Source organism: Crocodylus porosus, unplaced genomic scaffold, assembly GCF_001723895.1.
Source record: "Crocodylus porosus isolate Cpor-Errol unplaced genomic scaffold, CroPor_comp1, whole genome shotgun sequence".
Lineage (NCBI taxonomy): Eukaryota > Metazoa > Chordata > Crocodylia > Crocodylidae > Crocodylus > Crocodylus porosus.
Genome location: NW_017728950.1, coordinates 65,356,495 through 65,373,735, shown reverse-complemented (window position 1 = coordinate 65,373,735; position 17,241 = coordinate 65,356,495).

The following is a 17,241-nucleotide window of genomic DNA, read 5'->3' as shown; positions in this document are numbered from 1 at the left end:
GGAACAACCATCCGTCTTGCACTCCCATCTCATTGAAGATCCGAGACCCCAATGCCTCTCCTACTAACCTTTTTAGCTTACAGAAGTCAGCTCTCCTGAAGTTGAGGACCTCTGTCTTGTCACGTGGCTTGATGGCAAAGTGTCCTCATGTTTCTCTGCATCCCCACCCCTCAGCAAACCTAGCTGAAAACTCACCATATGAGATCAACCAGTCTGGAAGAAAAAACACACTTACCTTTTGGGGAGAGATGAAGCCCATCCTACCCGAGCATGTCTTCTGTGCAGAAATGCAGATCATGGTCCAACTATACCTCTTGTCCAAAACCTCATCTCAAGAACAGGAAAAAGCAACATAACTAAGTTCTAAGGTGTGGGACTGCAACAAGCATTATGGGAGTTCAGAAAAGAGGACTGCAGAGAGACATGGTTTAGGGACACCCAGACATGCTGTCTTTAAAGACCGGGGCTTTGACCGCTGCTGTGTAGAATCCTGATGGCTATTCTACATGGAAGAATTGCACTCTGAAAAGCATGATTCTGGACTGTATGTGAATTAACCCATTCCCTGCTGGCTTCAGAGTGGCAACAGCACTGGCCACATGGTGGGGAGGAAAGGAAGAGGGGATGGGACTTTTCATGCAAGCAGCACCTCCTCTAGACTGGAACCCAGCTTAGGGCTCCATGCTGCTTGGTCCATTCCCTGCTGGCTTCAGTGAGGGCAGTTTGATGCCTTATGATTGCAGCCATGCTGGCCATGTGAAAGGGAGTGGGGAAGATGGGATGAGACTTTCCCCAGGACCATCATGTGTCCTGGACCCTGGGAACCCTGCCAGTCCCTCACTGTTTATCCTATCCCCTTTACATCTCTCCACCTGCCCCTCCTCCTAGTGTCCCTTTTACCAACTCACCCCTCTCCTTTCAACCCAGTGTGACATTGTGCTAAGCACATGAAACTCTCACAGCACAGTTGGAGAGTGAAACATGAACCCAATGGGGGTGCATCTAAACCATTGTGCAGGTATGACTCTGCAGGCATCTGTATCTGTAGCAAGGCATAATGTTTAGGTGAGAATTGATGTTAGGTAGTCTCTTGCTGAAGTGATGTCATTTGCAGTTGTAAGACAATATAGTTTTGACCAAGACTGCATTGAGATGGTCATCATTATTCAGGAGGAGTTGAATAAAGGTGTCAAAATAGGGGAGGTAGTGACTACCAGAGGAATTTTGTTTTTCTTGTCAGGAGGTTGGTATCATTGTATGTTGAAGCAGTATCTGAGTCTGGCTCTGGGGATATGAGTCACATCTGATTAAATAAGTTGTTCCCTGTAAAAAGCTTGTGCCTTTTGGAACCACTTAGACTGTAAAATAGTACCCTTTCCTACCTAATACCTCACTTCAAGCTAACAGAGCTAACCATGTCTTAGATCTTCAGAGGCTAGGTTTGGATACTTGACACTGGGTGCCATATCTTATGGTAAATGCTCCCAATTTCTTTATTTTGGTATGGTTGAGAACTTAGAAAGTGCTTTCCTGTTTAATTAATCAAAACATGGAATTTGGCCTTGCAAATCTATCTTTATGTAATGGAAGGTAGAGAATGCAGGCACTTATACAAAGTCCTCTAATGTGTTCCTTTGAAATCTATTGCTAAAAAAAAGAACATACTATACTATTGCTACTACTCTGAAATCAAGGCACTTATTTAGGTGCTTAAATATGGACCAAAGAGGCATTTTTTTTTTAAATTAATGATCAGACCAGGATATGGAATTCAGGTTATTTAAAAAATATATTAGACTGAGTAAGCTATACAACATAAATACCCTGAATACCAGGTTTGTGATTTAAAAATAAGATTAGGATTGATAAATGTAATCATTTTCAATTATAAAGCTATCTTCAATGCACAACATTAGTTGCTTAGAACACTTTGATGACTTTACTTTTTAAGTGGGCAGTTATATAAAGCCTTTTCCCTTCCCGCAAGCCAAACTAAAAACTTCCAGGGATGAAATCCTAATTGAATCACTGAACATAACGATCAAATGCTCTTTCAGTTTGGCTTGTCCCAGGTAGCTGAACTTTTTTCCTCCTCCTCTCTCTCTCGATCTCTCTCACTTATATTTATCTTTAACTTACTGTCTTTCTATTTTTTTTCCACATTTCTATTTGGTCCTTCCCCCAACTTATTGATTATAAAGTTGATTAAAGTATGAAGTATTGTGCCACTGCTGATTACATACAGAATTCTTGTGTCCCTTTTTTCTATTCACTTCACCCATACTTTTTCTCATTTTTCCTCCCTTACTTCCTTCTTCCGTCCCATGGATTCTGCTTCTTCTCTCCTTGATGCTTCATTCCACACATGGTTGCACAATTACATTTGCTTCATGATTTTTTACCTTGAATGGCACGGTTAACACTTTCAATATTAATTTTGTTAAAGAGTCAATTTCTGGAGCTACGGAAATGAAGAGTTGTCATTTTGAGACCAGTGAAGAAGCTTCTACTCATAGACTCATAGTTGTGCTATTTACAGTCTGTAGGCACTTGCTGTGGCTCACAGTAACTGGATATTTCTACTGAAGGAAATAATCCAAACCTGATTTGACTATAATTGTAAACTATCATTTACTAGGAAACCTCCATTTTTTTTTTCATAATATTATCTCAAATCTATTTTTCTCAGTGACTGTAATATGCTCACCATGGACATATCTAGTTCATCCCTCTCTACCTATGCATATATCCTTTTTATTCCTTGTTCAGATTCTATTTTCCCCTTTACATAAGATACTTTATTCTACCCTTCTGCATCATATGGCCTTATGTTTCTTCACCCTCTTTTGTGACGCATTACATCATAAAGCATTAACAATACTGAAAACATATATTGCATCAGACAACTGCTATCAATTCACTTAGCAACTGTTAGTGTTCATTATTTTTTCCCATGAACCATCTTGAACTCAGTATTCAAAAGCACCAGATGTTTTTTCCCACTGTTTCCACCCATTGGCTGCCAATACATCTGTATAATTACTGTAAAACTACCAGGTGGAAGACAGTGTAAAGATAAAAATGCCAGGTGGGAAATAACAAAACAGAAAAGGAAGAAATAAAACAACAACAGAACAATCAGATTATTTTTCTTTGTTCACAGTATCAGACAAGCAATGCATTGTCAGCCATCCCAAGTATTCAGAATTCTTTCTAACCCTGTATATCTGCAGGCATGAAGGTTTAAAGTTTCAACATGAAGGAAAAGCTATACAGAAATGCATTATTTGTTTGAAGCATGGTATGCTACTATTTCAGATGGCTAAACTTTAAAAAGTTATAATTTGAACAATAATGTAGTATTACAGTAGAAAATTTAGCATAAAAATGGTGAGTAGGCATTACTAAAAGGAGACAGTCTCTCTTGATAAGATGTGCCAGGGTTTTATCAGGTCCAATTGAAGTAAATATCAAAACACTCATTGGCTGTGTCCAGATGAGCATGGACAGTTGGTTCCCTAGGAACAATTAGCAGCAGGACGCCTTATGCCTTATACCACCAGGGAATGCCTATGCTGTGCGCCCTCTGGCACATGACAGCTTACCCTAGGAGGGGAAGAGGAGGCTGGGGCCAGCACAGTTGAAGGCCCCAGCAGCCTTACCTGAAGTCCTGGGGCCTGGAGAAACTGTAGCCATGTTGCTTCTGCAGCTTGGAGCCTGGCTGGCAACCAGAATGTAGTTCTAGCTGGCCTGGCTTCTGTTTTGGGTGGTGCACGTTGTCCCACCATGCACTGTCCTGCTTTTTCTGTGTGGGTTATTTTGACCCCAGGATCTCCAGGAGTAAAAAAAAATCCCATATTGCATGGTAGCAGCATGGGAAACTCCTAAATGTGCAGTACGTGGTGGTGTTCATCTGGACTTAGCCACTGATTTAGACAGTAGTAAGATCAGGCTCTTATTTTATAAAACTTCCTAAATTATTTTTATGTCTATGAAAGTATAATGTACAAAGCGTTTTTTTAATTGAATATTCTGAATGCTTATTTAAGTATTCTTGTCACATTTTCATCATCAGGTATTTTTTTTTAGGATGAAAGAACTTTCCATGAAGAACTTTCCCTACCCTTGCTTCACAGTGCCTCGTTATTAAGTGATCTGGAGGCTCAATAAACCACAGGGATCCAGTGACTTTAAATTAAGAACTAACTGATTAGAAAATAATAAGAAATGGAAAAAAGTAGTGTTTAAAAAAATAAAACATGGTATAACATTTTAATAATATTTGTTTGCATTATGGTAGCACCATAATCTCATTACAGTGAGATTAGGACCTCATTATACTAGGAACTGTACCGATATGAAACAGAAAGAATGATCTATTCCAAACAGCTATATAGATTTTTTAAATAACGTTGTATCTTATTTCCAGTGAAGACACTGGAAGCTTTGGAGATACCACGGAAAACTGGTAAATACATGTTTTCAAGGTCAGATATGTAACTCAGCATTCCTTAAGAAGTCTATGTGTTCAATCAGCAAACAGAAATAACCCCATGCAATTTGGGGTTCAAAAACAGAACAGAAAACAAACACAGGATCATTTGAAAATTTTCCATGGACTTTCAATTTTTGAGCACTGTGTTTATTGTATATTCTCAAATAACAAACACAGTCACAGAAACTTGTTTTGGATATCCCAAAATAAAAAAATGAGACAATAATCTCTAAATGTAGTGTTCTTTTGACAAAATTCCCAACATAGACAGAAATAGTCTTTTAGGAGTACAGACATGAGACTATTTAGAGGCACATTTCAAAATTACCCATATTTTCTATGCAAAACAGCAAAGCTTTTTCTTCATATATAGTGAATATTAGTATATGCATTCATACACTATTTTACCATTATTTTGTATTATTATCACTACCTTACTTATGTTAAAAGCCATATGATGAAATCTTAGAAAGTTAAATATTGAAGCTATCTTTTAATTCATGGTCTAAAATGCTCTCATAAAGGTGGAATGGGACAGGTTAAAAATGACCTTACTATACCAGCTTTCACTTTGAATTCTATACAAATGAAGATTTTAAGCTGTGGAAATACTTTGCAATATATTCCCAGCAATGGATCAAATCCTGCAGTACTAACTAACTTCTTTAGAATTACCATTATTTTCACTCAGTAGAAACTAGAATGCTTTTCAGTATTTAGTATATAATAGGGTTTGTTTTCCTAACACTTTATTTCATTAAAAAAATGCTTTTACAGAAAATTCTACACTTGTATAAACTTACCCAGGAGACTTTGAGAGCCACTTCAGCCACTTGGGTGAATACGTATTTATAAACACTTCTAAACATACATTGCTATATTTATCCTCCCCCCCATCTGCCCAAATATCAATTATCATGTAAATACATAGTGTTAAAGTTTGTGGGGGGGGGGGGGGGGTTCAGCAACATAGTTAAAATAGAATCAAGCTAATTTTTTTATTTTTTTATTTTTTGAATCTGGTAGAGATTTTTGCTCCCAGGCAGAAAGTTTTCTGCCAGACTTCAGCCTGCAGCAGATTTTTTATAGGAGATTTACAAACTCCTGGATACAGGGATTTCTAATAGAAACGCTGACACAACCTTAGCTCCTGTACAGTGGTGTGAACTCGCCGCTATAATAATTAAGCAATTAGGCATGACAGAGAGTGTGAGTTTCCTGAGATAATCACACCCCTGGGGTATTACAAGTCATGATCCAGAGATAAGTGTTTTTAATCCCCCAAGGGTGTGATTATCTTATGATAACCACACCCCCTGGAGGAAACTTATAAGTCATATAAAAATCTTTAGTGTAAAGGGGAAAAAATGCTTGTGCTGCAGTAGGGAATAGAGGTCTGGATATGGCAGCAGCTTTGCAGATGCCACAAATTAATTAAAAACTGTGAAATACACAATAGTCTTATAAAATCAGCCATCTAGCCGATCAATTTTTATTGGATAGAAGGAATGCTCTACATAAATAATTAAGACCTAAATACATATTTCTTCCAGCTTCTTGAGTAGCAAAAGTCAATTTGGAACTTCAGAGAGGGTCCTAAAGTTTTCCTTTAAAATTGCAATCTCTTTTTTTGGCTGCTTTACCTCTAGATTATAAGACTGGCCTCCTTTGATGTTGATTCCAATTCTACTGTGCAATCTGCCCTCAGAAGAACACAAAATAGCTATCACCTATTACCTTCACTAGAACCCAAGGAAGATGCGCAGGAATTCCGCTGGACTTGATGGAAAGAACTAAAATTGATTCTCCCAGGACCAGCCTTAAGCAGAAGAAAGAAATGCACATGATTCTTCTTCTTTTTCATTCATTCTGGTGTCAGATACTAACTTCCAAATCTATGAGCCACTGTCTGCTATTATAGCTCAAATTGCACTTTCCACCTACCCCATCTGGGCATTTGTAAAGATTGTACCTTTCAATTAAGTGCTATGCTGTTTATTGGAGACTACATTCATACAGGGGGCTGTCCAAAATTTTCATCCTGTGAAATGTTGTTTTGAAGCATCCATATCTAGATCTCAGTCTGACCCATGCTTGTCTATCAAAGGCATGCCCAAAGAGGGATTCATTTGGTGTTGGTATAAAACACTGTAAAATGCTCTTCTTCCAGGAGCCTGTGGGCTTCATATGCAAATAGTTTACAACTTTTAAACCTCTTAAGCCTCAACCTGTTTGGGTCTTCAGTTAACAGTTGATGGAGCAGGTGATCTTCATTACCTTTTGCTTCTATAGTCCGTAGTGATGTTAGGATCTGTTGTCTTATATCACTTGGTCTAATGCTTGAGAGTATGTGTCTGTGAGTGTGAGTGTGTGAGTGTGTGTGTGGTACACAGTGTCAACCTTTGTAGTGTAACAACTTCTGGACCATAGAGGAGGACAATATTTTGCTGGGGCATATACCATTGCAAGTGTGGTGTCTTTGAGCTCTTTGACACTGGCACCCCACATTGTTCTGCATAGACATCTTAAAGCAGCTACCCATGAAGAAACTTTACTGCTGACCTTCTGAATGTAATGTTTATAGGTGAGAGAATGGTGTAATGCAGGGGAGCACCAATTGAGATTTTTTGGGCCAATACCAATAGCTGATTTTTAAGGGTGTATCGGCCAATACCAATCTAATTTCTGATACACAGCTTGGCATCTTGAAGAACAATGTCCACTTGGTAAGTCTATTGTGGTAAAAGGGAGGTAAAAGGGAAGGGAAGGGGCACGAGGGAGGGCAGATCGAGGGTCCTGTGGTGAGGAGGGGCTGGGGCTGGGGCAGGAGCTGCCCAGATGGGGCAAGCCATGGGACAGAGCCACGGCTTGTTTTGGGGGACACAGCGAGGCAACTCCTGCTGTTGCATGCACCCTGGGAGGGCATGGGGGGGTGTCCCTGGATCTGTGCATGGGGCAGCTGAGGCTGCCACTGCGGGCTGGGGCCAAACCAGCAGGGCCTGGGCTGGGCTGGGCTGCACTCGGGCTGGGCAGTGGCAATAACTTCCATGTCAGTATTCAGTGTCTTTTCCAGTTCTGTCATGTCTTCCTTTGGCTATTAGGGAGACATCATCAGTGTACATGTATCACTTAGATGTTGTATGGGGGAGGTCTGAGATATATACATTGAGAAGTACTGATGCTTGGGGACTCTATTTTTAAGAGTCTGTACTCAGCTTTATTCTCCTTCACTGCTAGTGAGTTTCAACAATCCTCTGAAGATCATGTTCATGACAAAAATGCATAGCTTGCAGTCAGGTATCATGACACATGGTATAGGGGTAGGGGGGAAGTGGTGCTTTAAGTAGAGGGGTTCCTGTATCAGTGTCCCTATGCTTAAACATGTCAGCAGGGAAGCACCCCCACTGCCATTTTTAACTAAGGGGTGCTGATACATGAGATGTAGGAGACTGTTGGAGCACGGCAATTGCCATGCTCCAGGAGACTATTAATTGAGCTGCTCTGATGCACTAGAATTCCAGTGTGTTGGAACAGCCTCCATGTCCATGTATAGATGCCCATAGAGTTTGTATCTGAGGCCTTCATGATGTTATACGGTGCCATAGGCAGCTGTAAGGTCAATAAAGACAACTGTTTTCTGCCTCATTCCAAATGTGACTTCTGTGTCAGATGTCAGTTGTACACCACTTTTTCTGAAAGCCAGCTTGTTCTTTTGGGAGCTATTCTATTCAGGATTATGCATCCCAGGAGTTTGTATGTAACACAGAGTAGTGAGATGGGTTGTTAACTGTTTGGATCCTCTGGTGTTTATTGGGTTTCAGGATAACAATGACATCTGCTTTTCTCCAGTTATCTGGAAGTCTGCTACTTTCTAGACATGTATACATTTATACAGTAAAAGCTCCATTATCCAGCACCTTACAAGCCGGCATGTTCTATTAACCTGCATGCCAGCTTGTATGGTAAAATGAAACTGGAAATGCTCACCATGGCACTTCCAGTTTCTCCGAGCCCCCACAGCCCGGGGAAAGCAGTCTGCACTGCTGAACCCTCACGGCTTGGAGCATAGCAGGTGCATGGGGCCCACCTCTCTGTCCTGTGGGGCCTGCAGGCCCGTGGAAGGGTTGACAATGCTACAGGAGGGTCAGCGATGCTGCGGGAGGGGCAGCTATGACCCTGACGCAGCAGGAGGAGCAGTGGTCCGAACAGGCAAGGCCCAGAATTCCTTACTAAGCTTGGAACTACAATGAAAAGAGAGCTTCAGAATTTCATGTATGAATGTGAGAAAGCAATATGTGAAGAAAAGATAATGCACTGCAACTTGTTTATAAATACTATTTGTAGGGAACCCTATAATAGCCTCATCAACTTATGATATAACTCTGGGGGGCAGATGGTGTTAATGGAAACGTAGAGATACCAGTGAATATTTTGTCCCCCGATGTAGAACCCCCACAATAGTAAGGCCTGAGTGGCCAAACCAAATACTCTTTGGATATATCTATATGAAACAATGTAGTGCAGATACCTGAGCAATTCAACTCTAAATAAGTTAGTTCAGGTACCAGAAACTGTAAAATCTTAACACAGGCATCCACTCAGGTTACTATATAACTCCTTCTTAGAAAAGCTTATTCACTTGGGCAGAGTGCTATGATAATGGAGCTCCACTGCTTCCTTTACCAAAGTTAGCTCCATTGCAAGAGAAATTGAGGAACTCTGCATGATGCTGCATGCATGCATGGCATACCTTTCTAGACAAGGTGTTATGAAGATTGACCTCATTTATTAATTTTGAAGAGGGCCATTCTGACAATAAAAGTATGCAGTCATTGTTTGTCAGAAACCTGGACCTGCAGTTACTGTGTAGAACAATGCAGGTGACTGCAAGTCTCAGTTTTCATTACAGCCAGGATACATGTTTTGTTTTCCCTAGCAGTCATTGCACTTATTTTCAACATTTGAATTCACTAGCTATCCAACCAGTTCATCAAAGTGTCATACAACAAGTGACAAGAATACTGACGATACATGAGCAGGCACAACTAAGATCCAAGGAAAGAGCAGTCAGAAATAACCAGTTGCTCAGCATCATGTAATATAACAGCTCTCTGTTACTTATCATTGCAACTCAAGAATATTTAGCACTGAGCTGCTTTTGTTTTAGAACAAACAAAGGCACATTTCATTTACATTATTTAACTTTAAGAAGATGTGGCCCGAAGGAATGAAACTGAAAAGTTTTAGGTATCAGCCTGGCTTGTGTAAATTTAATTGTTATGTTACTATAATGTGATACAAAACACAGGTCTCATGCTGGAGAGCCCCTTATTCCTGAAGTCACTTAAAATTGCTGTCACATATTATGCACATTCAGATCTGAAAAGCATTACAAATACTGTATCTACTTCCAAGAGCTGTGAATATAACTTTCAAAAGGATCGTACTTGCATCTTCTTCAACTGCATTTTAAATATTGTATAAAGGTAAGCACAAAAACATTGTTCTACGTGCTACATGCAGAAATATTAACAAATTTCTCTTCAGAAAACTCAAATTAAGTAGTTGGATAAGCATTGCTCTTATTTCCATTTTGCAGTTAGCAAGTTTGTTTCCCCAAGTTTCTCAGCAAGTCAATTGCAAAGCTTGCAATAGGACCTTGTAAGATTTCACTCCCAGACCCAAAACAGGTTTAAAATCTGCAACTAAACTGAAACTACTGTGCCAGCTTCTCTACTATCGGTTTCCTTGTACTGAGGTCTGGCAGCACAACAGACTATAAGCCTGGAGGATACAGTCAGTTTCAGTGTGCCTAAGTGGTATAAGGCTTCTATATACACTCAATCCTAGTGCCTTCCATGGAAACCAGCCCAAAAGACAAGGGCTGCTCTCTTTTATCAAGTGTTTGTTTTTTTCCATGATATCTGAATATTGTTGGAAATGGGTGTAGTGTACCTCAGCCTTAGGATTTGGACAGAGTGGAATTAGAGCCAAGAACAGGAAGTCACTGATTGCCTGATTATGTCCCTTGTTATCCTGAGCCCAGTGCATCCTGAAAGCATGCATCATACATCCCTACTGGGGTACTGTAGGAAGAGGGCATTAGAATGGCTTTTCCTTGACACCTCCTAATCACCAGCCAGCAAAAGTGTATCAAGCTGATGAGCTTTGCAGTTCGTATCAGTAAGAACCACATTTTTAAAAAAGAAATTCCTAGTTTATTAGTTTATTTTCATGGCCACCATACATGGTGATAAATTATGTTTAAACAATTATACAAGAGCATAATGTAGGATAGGGCCATCATAACATGTATTTATGAAAAAATTTAAAACATTCATAGATTCATACATGTTTGGGTTGGAAGGGACCTTAGCAGATCATTGAGTCTGACCCCCTGCCCTGGGCAGGTAAGAGTGTTGGGTCAGATGACCCCAGCCAGGTGAATGTGTAGCCTCCTCTTAAAGATCCCCAAGGTAGGGGAGAGTCCAACCTCCCTTGGAAGGGGAGAGCATTACCTCCCTTGGAAGCCCATTCCAGATTTTGGCAATCCTTACTGTAAGGAAGTTCTTCCTGATGTCTAATCTAAATCTGCTCTCTGTCAATTTGTGGCCATTGTTCCTAGTTACTACAAGAAGTGCCCTGGTAAACAGAGCACCTCCTATTCCTTGCTGTCTCCCTCTGATGAATTTGTAGGCAGCCACAAGATTATTTCTCAGTCTTCTCTTGCAGAGGCTGAAGAAATCCAGGGCCCTCAATGTCTCCTTGTATGGTTTTGCCTGCAGGCCCCTATCCATACTAGTGGCCCTCCTTTAAAACCTCTCAAGGTTGTCCACATCCCTCTTGAAGTGTGGCACCCAAAACTGGATGCAATAGTCCAACTGCAACCTGACATGCCACATAAAGGAGAAGCATGACTTCCTTGGACCTGTTTGTCATGCGCCTGCTAAAGCATGATTAAGTGTGGTTAGCTTTACTGATCACATTGACAACTCATGTTCAACTTGGAGTCAGCAGTGACTCTAGGATCCCTTTTTGCTGCTGTGCTGCTGAGAAGGTCCTCCCCCCAGCCTGTAAGCATGGTGGTGAATCCTTTTTCCTAGGTGAAGCACCTTGAATTTGTCCTTATTGAACTGCATCTTATTCTGTTCCTCATGTTTTCCCAACCCGTCCAGATCCTCCTGGATTCATTTCCTACCCTCTGGTGTGTTAACTTTACTCTGTAATTTGGCATCATCTGTGAATTTGGACAGAATGCTTCCCATGCCCTCACCCAAGTCACTAATAAAGACATTGAACAGCACTGGTCCAAAGACCAAGCCTTGTGGGACTCCACTGATCTATGAAAATATAATAAGATACCATATTGAAGGCCTTCTTAAGATCCAAGTGGATGACATTCACCTCGATTCCCGTGTCTAAGCATTTTGTGGCCTGCTCATAAAAAGTAACTAGGTTAGTCAGGCAGGATCTACCTGCTATGAATCTATGCTAGTTGCCCTTTAGCATTGCTTTCCCTGCTGGACTTCCACAAATGTGATCCTTAATAATTTTTTCAAAGGTTTTCCCAAGGGTAGAGGTGAGATTAACAAGTCTATATTTATAGTTATTGTTTATTCTTGTTACCAACAGTCAGGAAAAGCAAGGTGTCCTATTATCAATAACTTGCTTGGTTCTATTCAAATTTAATATGTGTAAAAAAGAGTTAAAAAAGAAACAGTAGCAGAAAGCAAGTCTAGTGAACGCATCCACAGTAACAGTAGGACACAATGTGTATATCACTGAAGAAGTGGTGCCAAATAAAAGGTTAAGGACACCATAGAGACTGGATCTACCTTTCAGTTAGAAAAGGAAATGCAAGGAACAAAGAAGTCTGATGTGGATATTATATCTATATACACGCAAGCTGACCATGTCCATCTTCATCCAGAACCTACATCTGATAGTGTCTATTATTGTTGCATTCCTCTTTCCTTCATGGCACTGTTTCCATAAAAATATCTTTTCCCTCAATAGACATCCTTCATTTTATACCCTGACTCTCCCTCAGGTTGGTTGGACCTCTAAATCTTGATGTTTCTTTCTGCATAACATATATAGGATTTGGCATTCCATATCCATCCACAGAACTAAAACTCTCATACAGGCTCCCAGCCTCTCCTATTGTGAGACTGTAGAACCCTGCAGAATCCAGGTTCCTGGCCTTGACAGATGTGGTGTTGCTCCACTTATATATATTCAGAGTGCTGCTGTGCAAATCATTTCCCTAGCCTGTCACCTTAACTATATCATCCTTCTCTTTGAATCCCTCCATTGGATGCCCTCTTTTCATCCACATCAAACATAAGCCTTTCCTTTCAAGATCCTTTTTGATCTATCTTCACCCTATCATCTCTCGTTCTCTATTGAGATGCTGACTGCCTCTCCCAATTGGCCTTCAATGCTAGCCCCCATTGACTACTTGTTAACTTTTCAAACAATACCTTTGTGCTTTCTTCTATGCTACCTCTCACACTTGAGAAGATCTCCTTGTAAATACCTGGAACACTTGCTCATCCACATTCAAATTCCCTTTTTCTGGGGTGCCTATAGAAAACTTAGCAATGATTTGGCCATTGACATACTGAGAGTACTTACCTGTTATGATAAGCAATGTTGCCTCACTGCTTCTTTATATGTCTGTTCAGCTTTCTGCATCTGTCTTATGCTTAGATTGGAAGATTGCTTAGATTGTTCAAGTGAACACATATACATAGTACACTTAGTACATAACACCTGTCCCCCTAGATCAATGGTTCTCAACCTGCGGCCCACACACCACATGAGACCCAATCAGCACACTTCTGTGGCCATGTGACATCCTGTTAAATAGATACACAGGAAGTAGGTTGTGTGGGAGCTGCAAGTGTAGCCCACTATGGCAAATAGGCTGAGAACCGGTGTCCTAAATAAAGTTCTTTAAGTAGTTAGGTCAGAAGGTGATTTGCGTTAGATGACCCAATTCAGGGGTTAGAGTCATCTTACTGGAGATAGCAACAAGCTGTTTCAGCTCTTCTTGAGTTCCTTCAACAGCTGGAAGTCTTGAAAAGTCCAGAACAACAATTGAGCAGGTAGGGATGGCAGTGGTTGGAGAGAGAAACAAGCCATAGAATCATAGAATCAATGAGTCGGAAAGGACCTAGACAGATCATTGGGCCCGACCCCCTGCCATGGGCAAGAAGGAGCACTGGGGGTGGGAGGGGTCATAAGACCCCAGCCAGGTGCCTGTCCAGTCTCCTCTTGAAGATTTCCAGGGAAGGTGAGAGCGCCACCTCTCTGGGAAGCCTATTCCATGCTCTGGGCACCTTTCCAGTGAAGCAGTTCCTAATATCTAACCTAAACCTATCCTCCCTCAGCTTGTGGCCATTGTTCCTACTGACTCCAAGTAATAAACTCTTAGGGAAAAGGGGGTCACCAAATTAATGCAAGTAAGAAACAAGAACCTTTAACTAGTCCCTTTTTAAATCATACTTAACACAATCCAGTCTTCAAATGATTGTTTGTTCTACAATTACTTATGAGCCAATGACAGTTAGTAGAATGGCACTTTTCTCTTATACTTCTTGCCACTTTCTATGTGGACTTCTTTCTAATTTGTTCATGGATTTTTGAGGTGTGGGTCCTAATCCTGGATATAGTACTCCAGGTGAGGCCTCATCAGTGCTGAATAGATGGAGATTTGTAAATGACACTCCTATTACTACAACCCAATATGCTTTTTTTGCAACAAGAACATACTGCTGGCTCTTATTCAGCTTATGGTCCACCATAACCTTTAAATCTTCTTCAGTACTGCAGCCTTACCAGTAATTCCTGTTTGTATTTGTGAATGTTCATTGTCCTGGCCCAGGTAAAGGACTTTCCACTTGTCCTGATTGCATTTCATTCAATTCATTTTAGACCATTTCTCCAGTTTATCATTTTTATCTGAATCCTAACCCTACCCTCCAGAGTTTCTACAACTCCACTCAACTTGGTATTCCTAGGGTTGGAACCCACCCCTAATTTCCTAAGTGTGAATAGAACCCCATTGTCCAAATCCATGTTTCTCAAACTTTTGGGTTTTATACCCCACTGCAGTGAAGTCAGACCCTCTTGTGCCCCCTACTTCAGCTGACAAATGTTCATTGCTTTTGCAATGTTTTGTGCACTATTGCACCCTTTCTTATTCCTCCCCATAATCCTTTTGTCCTCCTCCTCTTAAGGACCACATCCCACAGTTTGGGATATGCTGCTCCAGTCATTAATGAAGATAGTAACTTAAAAATCATTAATGAAGATTAAACAATACCAGACCCAGGACAGAACTCTGGGGGACCCCATTCAATGTCTCCTCCCAAATAGACATTGTGCCATTGATTGCTACTTGCTGAGCACAATGATACAACCAGTTAGGGTAGAGTACCCTACAGTACTTTCATCTAGTATGTATTAGTAATAAATACAGTTAAAACCAAGTTGTAGATATGTAGTGTTCCTAAAAGAATAGAGCCACAATTTTGTTTTAAAAGACCCTCTTCTTACACTCATGTTATTACCTGAAACCAGATTTAAAAACACCCAGTGTTTAAAAATATTCAGTATGTCTTTTGAATATGAGCTGTCATCATCACATTCAGTCATAAACGAAAAATAGAACATACTTGCATTAGTTTGGAAATTTGCCAAAATGACCTTTTCATATTTAATGAACAGAGGTGCAGAGCAGTTTATTCAGTGCGTGCTTCTCCTTGAGAAAGAAACTATTACAAAAGTTCAAGGTCTGATCAGATCAAGGGAAATCTTGGTTCCCCTATTATCACATTACATGAACTATCTGAGGTAATAAAATAGAATTCTCCCCAAATAGATGCATATAGCAATTAAGAAAATGCACACTGTCAATGTGTTGTCTGATGTCTCATCTCCCTTTCAAAAGATGGGTGTATCTTCAAACAGAAGAATATTGTCTTCTTTTACATGAAAATATATAAGAAAGGAAGCAAAACATTCTCACAATGTTGCTTGCAAAGCTGCAAAAGATTTTCTTAAGCTACTAAATGATGCTTTAAATTAGCAGTGAAACAATTCAGCATTTTAATGGCATTGTGAAAAGGTTGCCATAAATATAATTTTCTGACAGATCATTTAATACATCAACTCATAGTTCAATCATGCTAACTGCTGCCTTCTAGAGCTGTCAAAACAGACAATAATTCTTGTTTACTGGCACTTTGCTAAAAGTAGCCTTATTCTACAAGCTAAAAATCACAAATAGACCATGGGAGAACTGCAAAAGTGTCCAACCTGAGCTGCTCCCTCTTGATGAAAATGAAATTTTAGAAAATTTATGAAGATGAAAATTTAGATAACACATTGCTTATTTTAAATCATTGCCTGTGAATGCTAGTATTGCTAGAGAAATTAAAAACAAACAAACTTTCTTGTATTGTATTAGACACTCCAGAACTCAAAGGAAGGTGATTGAGATCTTAACTTTTCAAGAACCACTGGTAGGTTCTTTTTCCTAGTACTGGTAGGTGAATTTTCCTTGAACAACTGATAGCTTTCTTCAGCTTGGACACCTGTATTAGGGAACCCCAACCCTGTTAGCTATGTCAGGAGGGGGAGCAGGAAGTTTGAATTGCACAGGAGCCAATGGCTACAACAGTCAGACCCAAAAAGAAAATATACCCCCCAGGCTGGCGTCTGTTATGGACCCTGAGATAGTGCAGGGCAAGAACAGCCTAGACTCATTAGGCCAAACAGAGGCATCTGACCAAAGCTGCAGCAGCTGGGGCAGACTAATTAGCAGGTAGAAGGAAGACCCCTGTTTGCTGGAGACTCAACTGGCACGAAAAGATGGAGCTCTAGGGTCCATAAAACCAGGGCCTGGGAACTAGTAGGGAATCTGGCCCTGCAGGCTGTGGAGAGGAGCTCCTATTGAGGACCAGATTCAAGAAGAGATTAGATTCTATTTTAATTAGGCCCTGAAAAGGGGTAGCCAAAAGGGTGACATTAACCAAGTTGACCAGAATGCAGGTTAGGATGCTCAGCTTAGTTTTCCCATTATATTAAGAGAACTAACTTCAGTGGGGCCCTGTAGCACGGCACTAAGCCTGCTACTCTTTGGAGTAGAGTTAAGAACCCAGGTGCAGTTCCTGGGACAACTAGTTACTGAGGGAATTGGCTGCACCTGCACCTGGTCAGCTGGCCAAAAGAGGCAGGGCCTTAGGCCCATATAAACTATAGACCTGAGGCCAGGAGGGCAGCTCTCTGCTGGCAGAATAGGGGGAAGGAGCTCCACCTGAGTGAGCAAAGGGGAGAGGCCTGACTGCACAAACAGCCCCTGATACTGGTGAGAGATGGAACACCATTGGGGTGGTTTGAATGATGTTTTAGTCGGGCAGTTTGAATTTAGGTTATAGCCCGGCACTTGTGTTTTGTTCGCTGTTTTAACTGGTGGCTTGGGAGAGGCTTTTAGGGGATAGTTGGAGCCTCATAGGGGGTTCACAGCAATGTGGGGACCCAAGCACCAGGGAGGGTACAGTATTGGGGGGTGTGCTGACCCTGAGCATCAGAGGAGATGCCACATTGGGGGTGAGCTGACCCTGAATGCCAGAGCATTGGGGGTGCACAGACCCTGAGCGCCAGGGAGGCGCAGTGCGAGACCGGGCTGCGGAGAGCCGAGCGCCAGGGAGGCGCAGTGCGAGACCGGGCTGCGGAGA